The sequence below is a fragment of the Tamandua tetradactyla genome, chromosome 19 (assembly GCF_023851605.1).
Source record: "Tamandua tetradactyla isolate mTamTet1 chromosome 19, mTamTet1.pri, whole genome shotgun sequence".
NCBI lineage: Eukaryota > Metazoa > Chordata > Mammalia > Pilosa > Myrmecophagidae > Tamandua > Tamandua tetradactyla.
Window position 1 is genome coordinate 8,516,689 of NC_135345.1, and position 16,015 is coordinate 8,532,703.

At 36.1% G+C, this 16,015-nt stretch overlaps 1 protein-coding gene across 4 annotated transcripts in view; it reads left to right on the forward strand.

The window, feature by feature from the left end:
* STX18 (syntaxin 18) overlaps positions 1-16,015 on the forward strand; it is a 143,258-nt gene that overhangs the window by 23,783 nt on the left and 103,460 nt on the right. The window contains exons 2-3 of one of the 4 annotated variants that reach the window (XM_077136371.1): positions 1,891-1,933; positions 3,014-3,103. The exons of 2 other annotated variants lie outside the window; for them this stretch is intronic. The gene's annotated coding sequence lies outside the window, so the exon portion shown is untranslated. The remainder of the gene's footprint in view (positions 1-1,890; positions 1,934-3,013; positions 3,104-16,015) is intronic. One more of the 4 variants, XM_077136373.1, reaches the window with a different exon arrangement.

The following is a 16,015-nucleotide window of genomic DNA, read 5'->3' on the forward strand; positions in this document are numbered from 1 at the left end:
AAAAACATCCTTCCTTCTGCTGGCCATTGGTGCCTACAGTTAAGAGATCAGTTGAGCTATTGCGGTAATCAGATCGAGTCAAGACAGAATGAGAGCCTGAAGCAGCTGGAGACTATAGGGCCACAGTGCAGAGTTAGGATATATTTGACAACATTTGAGACTTGTTGGATATAGAAGATAAGAATAAGTGGTTGGGAGTGACTGGGGTTTCCCCTTGTGGATAGGTGGGTGGGTAGTCAAGATGAGTTTGGTTTTCTAGTTATTTGAGATACCTGTAGAACATCAGGAAATATCAGGAGGTTGTAGATATAGAATAGACCTCAGGAAAAGTTTCTGAGCCAGAGCTGTGGACTGAGGAGACATCAGAATGTAGGTGGAGATTAAAGCCTTGAGGAAAGAGCGAGGTTGCCCAAGGGAAATTTCAAACGAGGTGAAAAGAAGTCTTAGAAATAATTCCGGGGTAAAGACATTTGAAAAGTGGGCAGAGGAAGAGGGCCAGAGAGAGAGATGCTGTGGAGAAGTTAGGGATATGGCTCCCTCCAAATAGCATGAGTCAGACCTGTTCCTCCTTGATAAAGATGATGTCATCTGGGATGCTATTGTGCGGCATGGGGGTTAAGGGCGTAGACTCTGCCGTGGGGCTCCTCCACCTTCCAGTGGTGGTTTGTGGGTAAACTGCTTAACTTGATCTGAACAACAGGGAGGAAAGTATGAATTTCAGGCACAGAGAAGTGCCTGAAAGTGTGTGATAAACACATCAGCCGTTAGCACGCATGCAGTACCCACATGCGTTTATCTGTCTGTCTTTCTGGTCTTGTATATCTACTGGCCAGTTAATCTAAACTCCAAAATGAATTTATTTGGACTTAAAATAATTTGCTCTTCTGAAAACCCTAGTGGGTCCATTGTACCAATATAAGTTTTTGACTTCTTGATAGTTTTCCATATTATTTATTGAATCATTTTTTTCTAGTACCTGTTTATTTCAGTTATTTTCTACTAACTTTTATGGAGTTTTCTTTGTTTCTTCCACATTTCCCATATTTAAAACTTGCTCCTAACACCTGAGAATATACAGCAATCCTTTTCTTTTTCCTTTTTAAACACATTTCTTCCCCCAGAATCATTTCTGAAGTTCTGGAATGTTCTTTTAGTTGCTCCCCCACATTTAGGTCAGTTTCTGGCATGTTACTTTCCATCAGGCTACTTCTCTCATCCATCTGTAGGAATTGGCAGTGTTTTCAACTCCTTTCCATCATGGTCAGCAATATGAACTTGCTGTCTTTTCTTCTTCCTCTTCCAGTTACCGGTGTAAATGTCTTGAACCTCTGATTAAATCTGTGTGCCCGATAACATAAGCAGGCATGAAGCTGAAATCTGACTTAAAGGAGTCTATTATACCATTAAGTTTTTTTGAGTCTGGATTAAAATAGAACAGTATTCAGGGTGTGAGATGTTGCCGAATCCCTTAACACTCGTTGAACTAGACATCATATGTGTTTATTTAAAAATAACTGGGTGGGTCACTTTTTTATTTACTATGAACACCAACACTGATGCTAACGGCTGACATGTGAAAGAAAAACAGGCGATAGTGATGAAAACCATTTAATGATTAGTGAGGAAACAAATATAGTTTAATGAAAATAAAAACCATGTCTAAAGGGCCTAATGCTGACTTTTGGAAATGTAACCATGTTGTGGTCTTTTGTGTACCCTCTGTCCTGTACAGTAGATATTGTTTAAAATTGCTTGGGAACTGGAGCTTGCAATTGTGAGCCTGGAATGTCCTGCAGATAATTAAGTTGTGGTTAGGCTTTGGAAAAATAAAAAGTTCTCGAACTATGATTTTATAAACATGCTACAATAACATTTCTTTATATTTAACAGTTTCTTATAGAAAGCTGATACTCTCATGAGGCATTGATTAAAGGTAAAACATCAAGAAAGAAAAAATATTAAATTAAAACTTCACTTAGGATGTTGACAGTTGGCTTGTAATATTAAACAGATGTGTATGTTCCTGGGGATATTCTTTCTGAACTGAATTGCTAAGTTGTATTTTTTTAATGACAACTACAAATTTTTGATCAGTTAATAATTTTAAATACCTTCTCTACAATCTTCTGTATTCTAACTTCATCTGTAGTTTGAGCCCTCTCAATGATATAATAATGATTGGTGAAACCTTTGCTGCCTCGTCCAAACTCTTTCATTTTCTTTCTTCTTTTTCCCTCCTTTTAAAGCTTAACTGGGCTCTTCTGATTTCATGATGCATTCTTGGAGATTGATTCCTTGAAATAATTTTAGGATCATTGGGTGGAATTCTACCCTTGCAGATTTATGTCTGTAGTTTACTTCCCTGTAAGCTTCACATTGGCAGTTGAGTACCAAAGTTGACCTACATTGTGGTATTGTGTTTGCGTGGTCAATTGTAAAGCCTTCATAATACATCTGTATAGCCAGCCATGCAAATTGGCTTGTACCCCCATACTGCTGGGGGCGGGGGTAAAGACATGTCAGTATGGGGACCTAAAGGAAACCAGGCTGTAGAGCTAAAGAAATTCAGTAAATTTTTCTTTTTGCTGATGAGAGTTTTGCCGTATTAGGTAAATGTCAAGAGTCCAGTAAGGGTGATAGAAGGGTGTTGAGGTGGGTTGGATAGGTAGCAAGACTTTGGTAAATGGAGGAAGAGGTAGGTCAGATTTTGTAGGAAGGAGTGAAGTTATTTTACTGCCTCAAAGGTTCTTCAAATCTATGTGTAAGACTAGTTAAATTGTTCATTGTTGTGTTTGGGCTGATAAATTATTTTTTTTAATCCTAAAGATCATTTTAATTGTAAATGTTTGACATATGTACATCTTATATTTTCTGAAAGATGTATTTCACTAGGCAGGAGTCTTTTGATTAACCTGGAAGAACAGTTTTGTCATTTTGGATATAATTATTTATCTTGGAACTGTGTGTTGTTTGTACAGTCTTCTTTTTTCAATCAGTATTTTTTTCTCCACAGATTCCATTGGGGAAGCTCTGATTTGGGGCCTAAGTATATGGAAGGCATTTCAAATCAGCACAAAGGCCTGCTAGGCTGTCTGAACAAAATGTGAGGATGTATTTTATCATATGAAACTTTACTTAACCTCAAGATAATGAATTCATTTTTAATAGCACACTGTTTAAAAGTGACTAGTTTTTTATATCTAATAGTATAAATAGTTTTTTTATGTGCCTATTTCTTAAAAGTCTGAGTTAGAGGCAAAAATATTTAAAATCCATTTTTATAAGAGATGATCTGATGACTTTGTTCTCTAGCTCACTGTTTTAAAATTATTTTCTATTTTGTGTGTGTATGGAAGGAAGGAGAACAAATTTCTGTTTACTATGTTTTAGTAGATTTAACTGAATCACTGACATCCTCCTGGAAATTTGAAATGCTAATCAACATTACTCTGCTGAAAGGGTTGGGAGCTTTGAACTATGTGTAAGAGCACGATATAAGTTTAGAACAATATATTACTCTAGATGAACCATCCATTTTAATATAAGAATCTGAAAAGCAGTAAAATATATCTGTTAAAAGTTCATATCAGCTTGTTTCAGACCCTTATATTATTTCATTCCAGTCTCTTCCGATGTTTTGCTTTAAGGAATGTTGTAGATATTTTAAATAGTTCTCCTTAAGCGTAATTAATCGTAACAGATTTAAACAGAAAATGCTATTTCATTTTACCATTATTACTGCATCACCAAGATTACTCTCTGTTAGTGATATTCTCTTATAGAAATTTTGGCTTGGCTCACCGACCCTAATTTCAGTATTATGCCTGACTTAGCAATAAGCTGCTGCGATCAGCTGCAGTGAATTGTATTAGGCAGGCTTTATTTTCTATATCATTGTGGTGTTGCCGTCTCTCCCAACCCCGAGTTAGAAAAGCCTGGTTTGAGGATTGTTTTTACATTTTAATGTTAAATAATCCTACCATGGAGAATGAGAGAGTGGGAAGTTTTTCAGAGTAGATGGTGATTAAACAGTTATACATTTGAACTACTTTAAGTCTTTTAAAAATCCCATTTGATCATCTCTTTTCTCTGTACATTGTTCCCATCTTCTCAGCTGTTTTACAGATAATGAATTTGGTTCTCTTAGGAAGTAGGGAACCCATTGCTCATTTTTTGCTTTATGTTAGTCCTATTAACTATTAAATTACTGATTTGGGAATGGAAGACATTTAAGTTCCCTAGTGGTCTGAAATGGGAAATGCATCTCCTGAAAATGTTAGAACCTTCCATAAAGCTTAGCGTTTGATTAGAAACAAAAAAAGTATTTTTAGATAGCAGGTTGCTTATTTTGAGTATATATATATTTTGAGCTACAGCTGAAGTTACTTATTTTCTTAATCCCATGTTGAAAATAGATGTACTACTGTATGAAAACCTGAATGCTAGATTAGCACCTGTATTTCATGCAATGTAGAAAGTGGAGGAAAATTCTGTAAAAACTTGCCTAAATGCTAAATAGCTTCAGACAAATCTGTCAGGATTTTTCTCTTTGTATTTCTTCGTCAGCTTTATCATGCTTAATTTTCATGAAAATAATGTGTTTGTAACTGTGGTCACACCATGATTTAGCATTGGTTTATGTATGATATTTTATTGTCCCTGTCCTGGAAAATTATAGCAGTTTTTATGAGGAGTGGTTTGTGGGTTCACACAGCCCATTTGGAGTGCCATTTACTATAATTCTCTTCTAAAAGGACCATAAAACATCATGTAAATTGTTTGAAAAGGGAAAGGCCTTTTTTGAGAAAGACTAGAACAAAATTTTTTCCAGGCTTTCTTTTGTTTCTTATAGTCAGTTTCATGGTTTAAGCTCATGATTTATTCAAAACATTAATGTTATAAAGTGCATGTGTGTGTAAGTAAAGTTGGTTGTGAGCTAGAGCTAAGCTAAAACTAGGTGTTGATGCAGAATTGTAAATATCAAATTTATCATATTATAACCTTTTAAAATGTTTTCTTTGACATTGGAATTGAAACGAAGGAAGGAATGACAGCAAAAGGAATTAATTTATAGCATGTATAACTTTTTCAAAAACTTTTAAGTTCTGTGTTTATAGTCTACTCGAAAGCACAAGTTTTTGGCATCCAATTTAAATTCACCTAAAGAAACTCCCCTCCTGTGTGCTTTTATCATTTTGGTTGACTTGTTGCACTCAGTTTCTATAGCTTTTCAAGAGTATAAAACAGCACAATAACAAGGCCAAAGTTCTTTCATGGTCTTCTGTGCAAATGCCTCATTCTGATATTATCTTGGTTTTGTGTATGAGCTCTATGGAGAGTAAGGAAGGAAATTGTTAATAATTTTCTACAGTATTTACATGGTACTCTCTGTTCCTGCTCTCAGCATAAGTATATCTTATGTTAAGCAAGTTGTCACAGGAAAATCTAACTGTGTGTGAATGTAAAATAGGACAGTTATTCATTTTTCATAGACAAAACAAACTTATAATAGATTTATTTTAAGAGCCACATTCCTAATGCATGTGAAAGGATTATATTTGCAACAGCAGTTTAGAGGCACTTATAAATGAAAAGATGGTAGTTGTATTTATGTAAATGGTGATGTAAAAATTTCTATATCCTTGTAAGATTTTCACTTTTATTCATATTGGTGCCTAATCTGATGTTTTTAAAAACACAAGGTTATCTGTAGGGTTTAGAGACTCTTTGGTTTTGTTACTAGAGGAGGTGGGTTATAAATAGACCATATTTATGCATCTTGCAGAGAGTGTCATTTTCTTGAAAACAGTGATGCCTTTTTCTGTTTCAAGTATAAATACTTCCTACAGATATATATGATTTCAGAGAGGGTATCAATTTAGGTTTTATTTATTATGTTGCTGTGAATTCCCTTTCTCCTATGTGTAAAGAAGAAAACCATGAAACCAACTTTCTAAAACATGAGTAGTACTTTTTGTAATTATTCCTTATTTTACACTGTCTTTCTATTTTTATTTTTCTAGTGTTTGAGGGTGTTTCTATTCTATGAGGAGACAAGGTAGCTAGTCAAAGTGAATTTGGGGGATGGAAAATAAATCTGTAATTGGGAAGGAGTTTTTTCTTTTTTTTTTTTAAAGAAAGTAGGGCCTGATGTCATGCCATGACATTGTGACAGTGAGGGATGGAGTGAAAAGGCACCCACGACCCCACTGTTGCTGGTACAAACCAGCTCTTTAGATTTCCACAGCTTCTCCCTGAAGGGTGGTTTGCTGGAGTTGAGGGGTCTCTAAAACTGGGACCATAGTCCAAGAACCCACTTTCTGAGGTTAAGTGTACTCAGCACAGAAAACTTTTTGTGTGTGGCATTTTAACAGAAAGTTTTTGAGTGTGCCTCAAATTTTCATATTTCACTTTTTGTGTATCATTCTTGTTGAATAAATCATTTTGATATGGGATGTTTGGAAATAGGCTAGGCACTACAAATACCAATTCCACAAGTTGGATGTTATTTTCCACTATGAATGTATAATACGTTGCTCTATAATGACATCGTTATTACTGTAAGTGATAGAGAATGCTATGTTTAGGGTTTTTCTTTTTTTAGATTAGGGAGTAGTTTTTCTTTTTTGCGTTAGCACAGACGACATACTTGTTGGCCATTTATAGTTATTAGGTAAAAATGCAGAGAATTTTAGGGAAGTATATGTTATGTTTTAAAAATTATTTAGTTGCAAGAAATTTAAGTTTACGTTATTTGCAACTTTACATCCAAAATATCGATATATCCTTATTTCTGTTTTTCATTTGGGTTGGTTAGAAAAATATTTTCCAGTGGAATTTCAATGACACAAAATCACTTATTTGTTAGTTATTAAATAGCTAACTTTCTTTTCCCTTGCGTGAAAATTTTTGTCAGTGCAACCAGCTCCTGTCAGAAAAGGGGCACAATTTTTCAGTTTTCCCCCCCATAACTGCAACTTCAGAAAATATGTAAGAGATGTAGCAATTAACCTACATGTACATTTATAATACTAGAAAATGGGCAGCTAGTTACATTCAAAGACAGGATCTGATAGGCCCAAATTGCTTAAAACATCACAGTTATTGAAGATATACCTCAGGGAATTTGAGAAACCATTTAACAGATGAAAGTACATTTTGAAAAGTCTGACCTTACAGGCAATCATAAAATGAATCAAAACAGTGCTTTTTCCCCCCTGAAATGTACAGAGCCCATCTGTGTCTAATCCAGTAATTATAGACTGTGTTCAATTACCTTTTCAAACTTGGAGCAGACTGGAGACTAGGCAGTGAACAAACATAGGGTTTTGTCTAGACCTCAATTGACCACAGTCTAAAACTTAAATTTATATCTAATTTTATTTTTTGTTTGATTTGATAGTTCTTCAAGGATTCATTTTTGCTACTTAGTGTTTTACCTTTTCAGATTTGAGATATTGCCTTTTCTCATCACAAAAGCTTTTGTATCAGCTATAGCTTACGTTATAATCACATGTTTTCTGCATACTTGTTTTTGTCTGCAAATCAATAATTTGCAACTGGAGAAAAGACTGCATGGTGTGGGGGAGGGGGTCATACCAGTAAGTATTTTTTTAAAGTAGGCTTTAACATGTTGCTGCTGACTATAACTCTTTTTTGCGCTATGAAAAATAATTTATTTTACTCTTTTAAACTTAAGAAACTAATAGTTCAAATAATTTCCAGTTGCTTTGTATCCTTAATAAGGTGGTTTAAAAAGTACATGGACACTGCTAAAACAAATCTCTTTCTCTTTTATCACACATCTCACAGTTTTTCTCTTTATACGTTTTTATTGCATTTGACAATCAGACTGATATCCGCTGTAAGACAGTGTGTATTACTTAAAATATACTTCAAAGCATTTCTCTTTTTAAGTAAAGTCGGCTTATGATCTGATGAATCTTTGAATGAGAATTGCCGTGAATACAGTGCCAGTTCAAAATACTTAAATTTTATCCAGAAACCTTAACAATTCGAATTTTTCTTAAATCAAAAAACAAACAGAATATGGCCACAATTTTTAGAGTCACCTATGCAAGTCAAATCTCTTTCTTCTCACTATTTAATATTCACAATCATTCACATTACCATTAGCGTTGAAAGCAAATGTTTTGAAGTATTTATTAGACTGAATTTTTTAGAACCTTTACAGCTAGCTATTCTTAGTATGCTGTATTGTTTTTGAAAAGTTGTGTTTTTAGGTCTCACCGTCCTTTGAAAGTTTTAGAGACTGTGTCTTAGGGGAAAGAAGTAGTTTTGTTTGGTTGTGCAAATGTACTGCCTGAGAATATGGGGAAAATGAAACTTAAAGAGGATTACAGATCCATACCTTAGGCTGAATGTCTTCATGAGCCGTTGGCTCAAGGATATTTGCACAATATGATTTCTGTACTTCCTTCTTGTCCCCATAATTTAAGGATTCTGTTGTTATAATTGGCCCCCTTGGATGCTTCTTAATATTTTTACTGAGAAGGCAGAAGATGAGTCTTCCTAACTAGGAACTAAAGAGAGACTCTTTGGATCCTCTCATTCACCTACCCACCCACCACAATCCAGTCCATGGAAAGTGTTCTTGATTCTCTCTCTCCCTTCAATGTCACACAAGCCAGAACTCTTCTTAGTCCTGTTTTCAGAAACTCATGTGTGGGCCACTGAAGCTGTCTCCTTCATGGCGCTTAGCTTGGCTTGGGGTTTTTATGTTTGTTTATTAATTTGTTTGTTTGCCCCTCCAGCTAGACTCAATTTTCCCATCAGAGGTTGGATGTATGCAGTGCACCCCCCTCTCCCCATTGTATTCTGGCATCCTGCACAAGGCCTGGCTTGGGCTGGAGCCTGCTGCTCACTCCCTGTGGCCTGAATGTTCAGTACTGGCTCTGCCTTGCTTTCATCCTCCCCCAGATTCCTGTCACCCAAATGAGCCACTGTTCTGCAACCTCACTGCTCCAAGCTTTACTTTCTTTTTTATATTCCTGGACTTGGCTGCTATTTGTACTTATTTGAATGTAGCCTCGAAGAAGTGATATTTTTATAGGAGAGGACACTGTTTTCTGGTCTATTAATATAGACTTTTGTAGTCTTTTGGGCTCTGTTGTTATGGGCTCGCATAAGGTCTAAATATGTGAGTCATAAGTAGTATTTCTTTAAAGCTTTCCAGTTTGCTAGTCAATTTCCCTAGATCCTCAACAATCCTTTTAGAAAGACCTCCCTATCTTAGAAATGGGATGTTACCCTCTGACTTGACTGCGTTTGTTCTCCAAAGCAGCAGGACAGGAATTCAGATCGAGGTTTTGTCACTTAAAACCCCAAGTTCTTTCTGGTACACCAACATGTTTTACACATAGTTTTTAAAGTCTGATTTTTATATACATTTTTTGAGTAAATTGTCTTGATTTGCCTGTCTCCTGGTTGAACTGATGTAGCCCATAGCTGTGTGCTATATAATTTATTGAACTGCTGACTGTCTACTGTGCTTTTGCTTCTTAAGGGCATGGACCACATCCTGTTCCATTTCCTACCCACAGTACCTGATCATGGTGAACACACAAAAAAACAAGAACAACCTGCAACATTTGTTGAATGAATATAGTGAATGAAGTAGAAGGAATAAAGGAAGTACAATGAAAGTATAAATCCTCCTTAACTGATATAGATATAGTACTCTCTAAGTATACTCTTACTTTTTCCAGACCATTCTATTAGGCATTGGAAAAAAAATAGGTGAGAGGAAATTAACGTTTGCTCTTGATAAATTCGAAATCCAAAAGAACCAATGGACTAATATAAAAACAGTATAGTATGTTGGTTAAGAACATGGATTCTGGAATCCTGTCTGCTTAGGATCAAGTCTTAGCTTTGGCACTTTCTAGCTGTGCCGGCCTGGGCAGTTACTTTACCTCCATTTGCCTCAGTTTTCTCATCTGTAAAGTGGGGGTTAGAATGGTACCTGCCTCAAAGGGTTGTTGCAAGATTAAATGAGTTAATATATATACTTAGAGTAGGGTCTGGCTCATATAAGTGTTCATTAAATATTAGCTTTTATTAATATAGATGTCATAAGGGTAGTGGGCCATAAAATATGCATCCATAAATAAATAAAAATATACTTCAAGTATATTTTCATGACAATAATAGGAAAAGCAGTAAACATTAAGGAGTGGCTGAAATTGTTTGGGTCCTGAAGTTGGATGAGGCTAGTGTGAGAAAGCCTATTTGGGAGAGGTGATTTTTGGACATTGAATATAGGAGATCATTCCTATTCACTCAGCAAAACTTATCTAGCATTTGTTTCGTCAGCATTTGCTGTGTACTCTACCTTGTGAATGTATGAATTCCACAGATCAAGTTAGAGGAGAGAAGCCCAGGAGCGAGGAACTGTACCTGTGTGTTCTCAGAGAGTAAAGGCTATAGATAGGAATCCTGTGGAGCCAGAGGAAGAAAGAATTTTGATTAATGAGTCAGTTAAGTATTATGAACAGAGTAAAGGCCAGGAGCCTTGACCATGTTCATTGGTTAGCATGTGGAACATAGTTTCAGTGCAGGGTTAAGAGAGAAGCCCACTTGTAAACGTTTAAGATTGAATCAATGGATGTTGAAAAATTAGGACAAAATGGATCATCCATTCAGGATTCTTAATAATGAAAGGTAGGAGTGGCAGGATCCTTAAAAATTAATAAAATCCCATCTAAATAAACTTCAGCTCTTTCTGCCAGAGCCAAGTGACAATTTTGTTTTTTCCTCACTCTAAAAATTTTTAATTGAGAGGAATGATATAATGACATTTATGCTTGAGGAAGTTTATTTTTCTGAAGCTGAACTGAAAACAAAAGAACTGAAGCAGTTCTTATGCAACTGCTTTCCCATCTTCAGTGAGAAGACTGAGAAATCATTTCTCTGATTTGTGAATCTGCAAGTGTCCCTGATCCATGGAAGATCCTCTCAGGGGTGAGATGTCATTGATTTTAGATGCCCCAGGGACTGTGTTTTCAACATTCAGTCATTCAAGTTTTGCCTTCACAGAATCTTGCCATCTCTGGATGCTACATCTACTTTTATTTACTGCTTATTATGTTACTTATTCAACTTTAAATAAACTCACTTTATTTTCTTATCCTTATGTCAAGGTAGTATTACTTGTATCTGAGGAATAATGGGTTTGCCATGTTAGTTGTATATTTTTAAATATGTGAGCCATGCAGAAACACTCAACCAATAACACTTTCTGTTACCTAATACTTTCCCCTTCCCAGGTGCTGCCTGATGCAGTGAAGTCATAAGATACAGCCTTTGGCCTCAAGGAGTTTGAAGTCCAGGGGTTGATCATCCTTTAGGCTGGATTCTCTCCCTGAGTGGAAGTGGAAGTCTCAGGTTCTACCCCCAGTATTGGCTCTGATGTATCTGCCTGTTTAAAATTTTTCTTTCCCAAATCCGAAGTCTTCATCACACCCTTATCCTCATATTGAAATGGGAAGAAATCGTGTCATTTATAAAAGCAAAGATTGAACATCAGTCTTTTATGAGAAAAAATAGAGGTTTATGGTTATCTAGTTGCTGTCACTGAGCAAGTTATTACTGCATTGGCAAAGAGATATCCCAGTTTGTGGTGAAGATGTGATTGTTGGTTGGGGTACTTTTTACTTGATAGAGGGTGAAGAATCTTCTTGTTGGTCATTCCTTTTTGTCGGTGTCTGTTTAAAATGTAAGAATGTGATTTTTACTAATGTCAGGATTTTAGAGATTTTTAAGGTGTCACATTTAATTAATTTACTGAAAGACTGGAAATATTGCTAGTCCTTTGTCTTGCTCACTGATGAACATGGTCTGCCAAACAAACCATAACTCAGTAAGATCCAAGAACCAAGCAGAGAGTCAAGGTAGAACCCCACACCCCCATGGAGAAGCCTTGATGACTGTGCAATTTGGAATCCCTACATTCTCTTTACTATTTCACACTTTTTTCTATGTCCTTCCTTTGATTATAATTGGCCCCTGGCTCTATGAGTAGGGTGCTTCTTCTGGGGTAAGTTGTAATCAGATGTTTGAGCCTTCTTCTACAGAGAGGTCACAGGTGAACGGGAAACCCATTCCAGCCTCTGACTTGCCCAAGGCAAAGCTGAGATTTGAGATCCAGGTCAGAGGCTATTCACTTTCTCATCTCCGTTTCCAAGGTATAGGTGCTTCTTTAATTAACAAAGAACATACTTTTTGTAATTTGCTAGTAAGAACAAAGAAGAATTTCTTATCTCCTATCTCCTCTTAGTCTTTGGGAAAGTCTTAACAATTTTAAGTTAAACTGCTTCTTTTTTTAAATTTTTAACTGAATGCATTCATGTCCATTTGATGTGTATATTATCGTATCCCTGGATTTTATTCTCGGAACCCAGTTGGAAAGTTTCAAGGCAAACATTTGGTTTTTTGTGAGCCCACAAATTGGACAATGGTTGTTGAGTTATGGTCTTCAGTTGATTTAGGCAGAATCACATGTTAAAATTATGTTTTGTTAGTAGCCCACAAAGCATACCAGCTGTTAGTCTTTTGTCATGTCTATGAGAAATACATAGTAATGCTAATGTTTCCAAATTTCATCAGTGGATTACTTAAATGTGTCATCTAGAAATTCAGTTTTAAAATACATCAGTGGGAAAACATCCAAGCCTAGATATTAATGCACTCTGCTTTCCCACTTATCCAAAAACTGATAATGGTCTCCCAGTGGACTCAAAGGCTTCCCAGGGTGCCTAACTGAACCAATATGCCTCCAAAGTAGAAAAAACAACTCCAGTTTAAATATTATGAAGAACTTGTAATGTCCTGGCTGTTTGCTACCTGCTGTGTCTATTAATTAGTATTGGTTGTAGTGGATACCTTTATGGTGGAACCACCTTTCTTCTGTCAATAGCAGCACCCTCCTTTTTATGGAAACTGATCCCAGCCCTCACTTCTAGTAGACAGTTAGAGCAGTTGTGTTCCCATATAACTCCCCTCCTCAGACCAAGGGTAGTACCAGCATTATTAGATTAGGCTAATCAGAATCCTTCCCTAGAATATATTTTTTAATTGGCAGTGGGGAAAAAAAGTCATTCTCTATCCAGAGGCCTGGATTATGAAATATAAAACTCAGGAGCTATTGGTGGCTATGTTTCCATTGCTGAGTTGCAATGAGAGAATTGAAGCTAAAAGGCAGAGAAAACAAGGATCACAAATCAAGAGGGTGTTGCTTCAAAGGCCCAGCTGTACCTTTGCCCTTCCGTGTTTTGCTCATTTAAGCCATTGATTCTCAGCTAGGGGCACTTTTACCCCCAGAAAACATTTGGCAATGTCTGGAGACATTTTTCCTGTCAAAGCTGGGGAACTGCTACTGTCCTCTAGTGGGTAGAGGCCAGGGAGCTGCTAGACTTCCTGCAGAATGCACAGGACAGCTTCCCCCACACTAAGTTTTCAGCCCAAAATGTCCATAGGGCTGAGGTTGATAAACCCAGTATTTTAACTCATCCTTCATGTATGTTGGATCACCTTAGCAAAATCACCCTTCCCCTCCCTTTTTTTGAAAGCTAGTCAGAATTAGTGTCTTTTGAAGAACAGCCATAATACTTATCACCATCTGACATACTTCATTAACACATTTATTACTATTTGTTATATGTTATTTTTAACATATTTATCATATTTATTGTTTAGCATCTGGCAAGAATCTGGGTGGATTGTAAACAGAGCCGTGATAATTTAAATTGGAGTCTTTTCACTCTAAGTTCAGTTCTGTTTTTGTTGTACACCAACACTTTATGGAATTTCAGAATAACCCTGACATTTTAAGATCTACTGTCCTGTGTCTCCCAAAGGTTTGGGTTCAGTCTTTGCTTTTGAATTCATATTTATAGTGAATTTCATATTTATAATCTGTATAGTTAAAGTGGAGTTTCTTTGTGTTTCTTACTTCAACACATAAAAAAACCTGGATTTTCACCAAGTTTGAAAGTTACGTTTGGGATGATATAAGTTTAGGAAATAGTCTAGATAGCATCAGTGATAGGTGGGGGCAGTCCCAAGAGATATTTTTATCCTCCAGAGCAGCCTAAATAGGGTATAAGGAAAGGCCCACATGAGACATAAGATGCTCTGAACAGACGAAAACAAAGAGCAAACAACAGTGGCTTCAAAGATAAGTCCCAAGTAGAAAGTCCTAAGAACAGATGCTTTTTACCTTGTCACTTCTATGTCTTGTGCTCCAAGGCAAGTATCAGTCAGGTTTGATTTAATTCTAAGCAGTGATGGGAGGAGGTAAGCAAGTATTTAAATAAAAAATACTCTAAACATGGACTCAGAATACCTTTTACTTCTGCTTAAGGATGGCCAACATCTTTTGTTCTGGGATCTGTCTTCTGGCACAGTAGATGAGAGAAGGTAATCATGCAGGGAGTATGGAATGCTTATTTTCCAGACTGGAGCATAAGGTGCTAGGAGAGTCCATGTGTACTTGTGCAGTTAGCTTTTTCAAAAAAATTAAATTTTATTTAAAAATTAACATTCAGTAAAACTGACCTTTTTAGCTTTATAGTTTTCTGGATTTTAACATAGATGTTAAATTTGTATAACTACTGCTACAGTCAGGACACAGAACTATTCCACCCCCCCATCAACGTATTTTTTTTTCTGAGAGATAGTAAATACATAAAAACAAATCCAAATAAGGTCACTTCCCTGCTTTAAACACTTCCTTCCAGTTTCCTTTTTTTTATGCTGTTTGGCGGGGGTCACGTTTCATTCTTTTTCCATGTGAGTATCCTGTTATTATAGCACCATTTGTTGAATTTTTTGTTGTTTGGGTTTTTTTTGTTTGTTTGCTTGTTTATTTTGTTTTGGGGAAGTCCATGGGCTGGAACTTGAACCTGAGTCTCCCACATGGCAGGCAAGAATTACACTACTAGGGAAAATTGTGAAAGACTTTGAAATCAACAACAACAACAACAAAAAAGAATTAAACTACTTTGTCCCACCCCAGTTATTTATTTATTTTTTTAATTTTTATTTTTTTACATGGGCAGGCACTGGGAACCGAACCTGGGCCTCTAGCATGGCAGGCAAGAACTCTGCCATTAAACCACCGTTGCCCCCCAGTTACCTTTTTAAGCAAACAAACAAAAAATTTTAATACAGATTACTAAAGCATGGCAGGATCCAACTTGGGACTTTGAACATTTAGGGTTCTTCTCCCGTAGCCCTCACCTTTACTGTTTCCTCCTTCTGAAATACTTACCTCCCAGTTCTTTGCCTAGCCACCTTTTTATTTTTATTTACTTCTTAACTCAAACATCCCTTTTGTTCATTTATCATAGATACTGAGACTGTTAGCAGACCTGGTGCTTGTCCTCTTAACACTACCCTACAGTAGGCTTTCCATCCAGCCTAGGGTAGGCACCTCTATTTTAGGCTCTGGTGCTATCCTTATATTTTTGCTTCAGAGAACTTTGTATAATTTTAATTATTTAATTATTGGTAAATTTTTGTTCAGCAGTTTCCAACCTACCAGAATGTAAGTCATTGATCTTTAAACATTTTTGTTTATGTATCCCCAAACGAATTTTGAAAATCCTAGATAACCTCTTACATATGTATGTATTTCAAGCTGGCATTCATAATTTTTCACTCTAAGTTTAAATAGTTGCAAAGGATATAATTTCCATTCTACTATAAAATTTGACATTTTAAAGTGGAACATTTTATCACTCTTTTAAATGTATCCAATAGAATCAAAATACCACATTTGATACCCACAGTCAATTTGTTGGGAAAAAAGAAAAAACTCTTAGAAACTTTTTGAAAGTCATAAATTTTGCAACCTTTCTTTTTCTCCTTGAGCTCATTTCCATTTCACTTACCCCACATAGAATATCCTATCTCTGCTTATCCTTGAAAACCTCTATTGATCATTCTATCATAGTTCTATGCAATAGAAATAAATATACAGTTTGAAATTTAT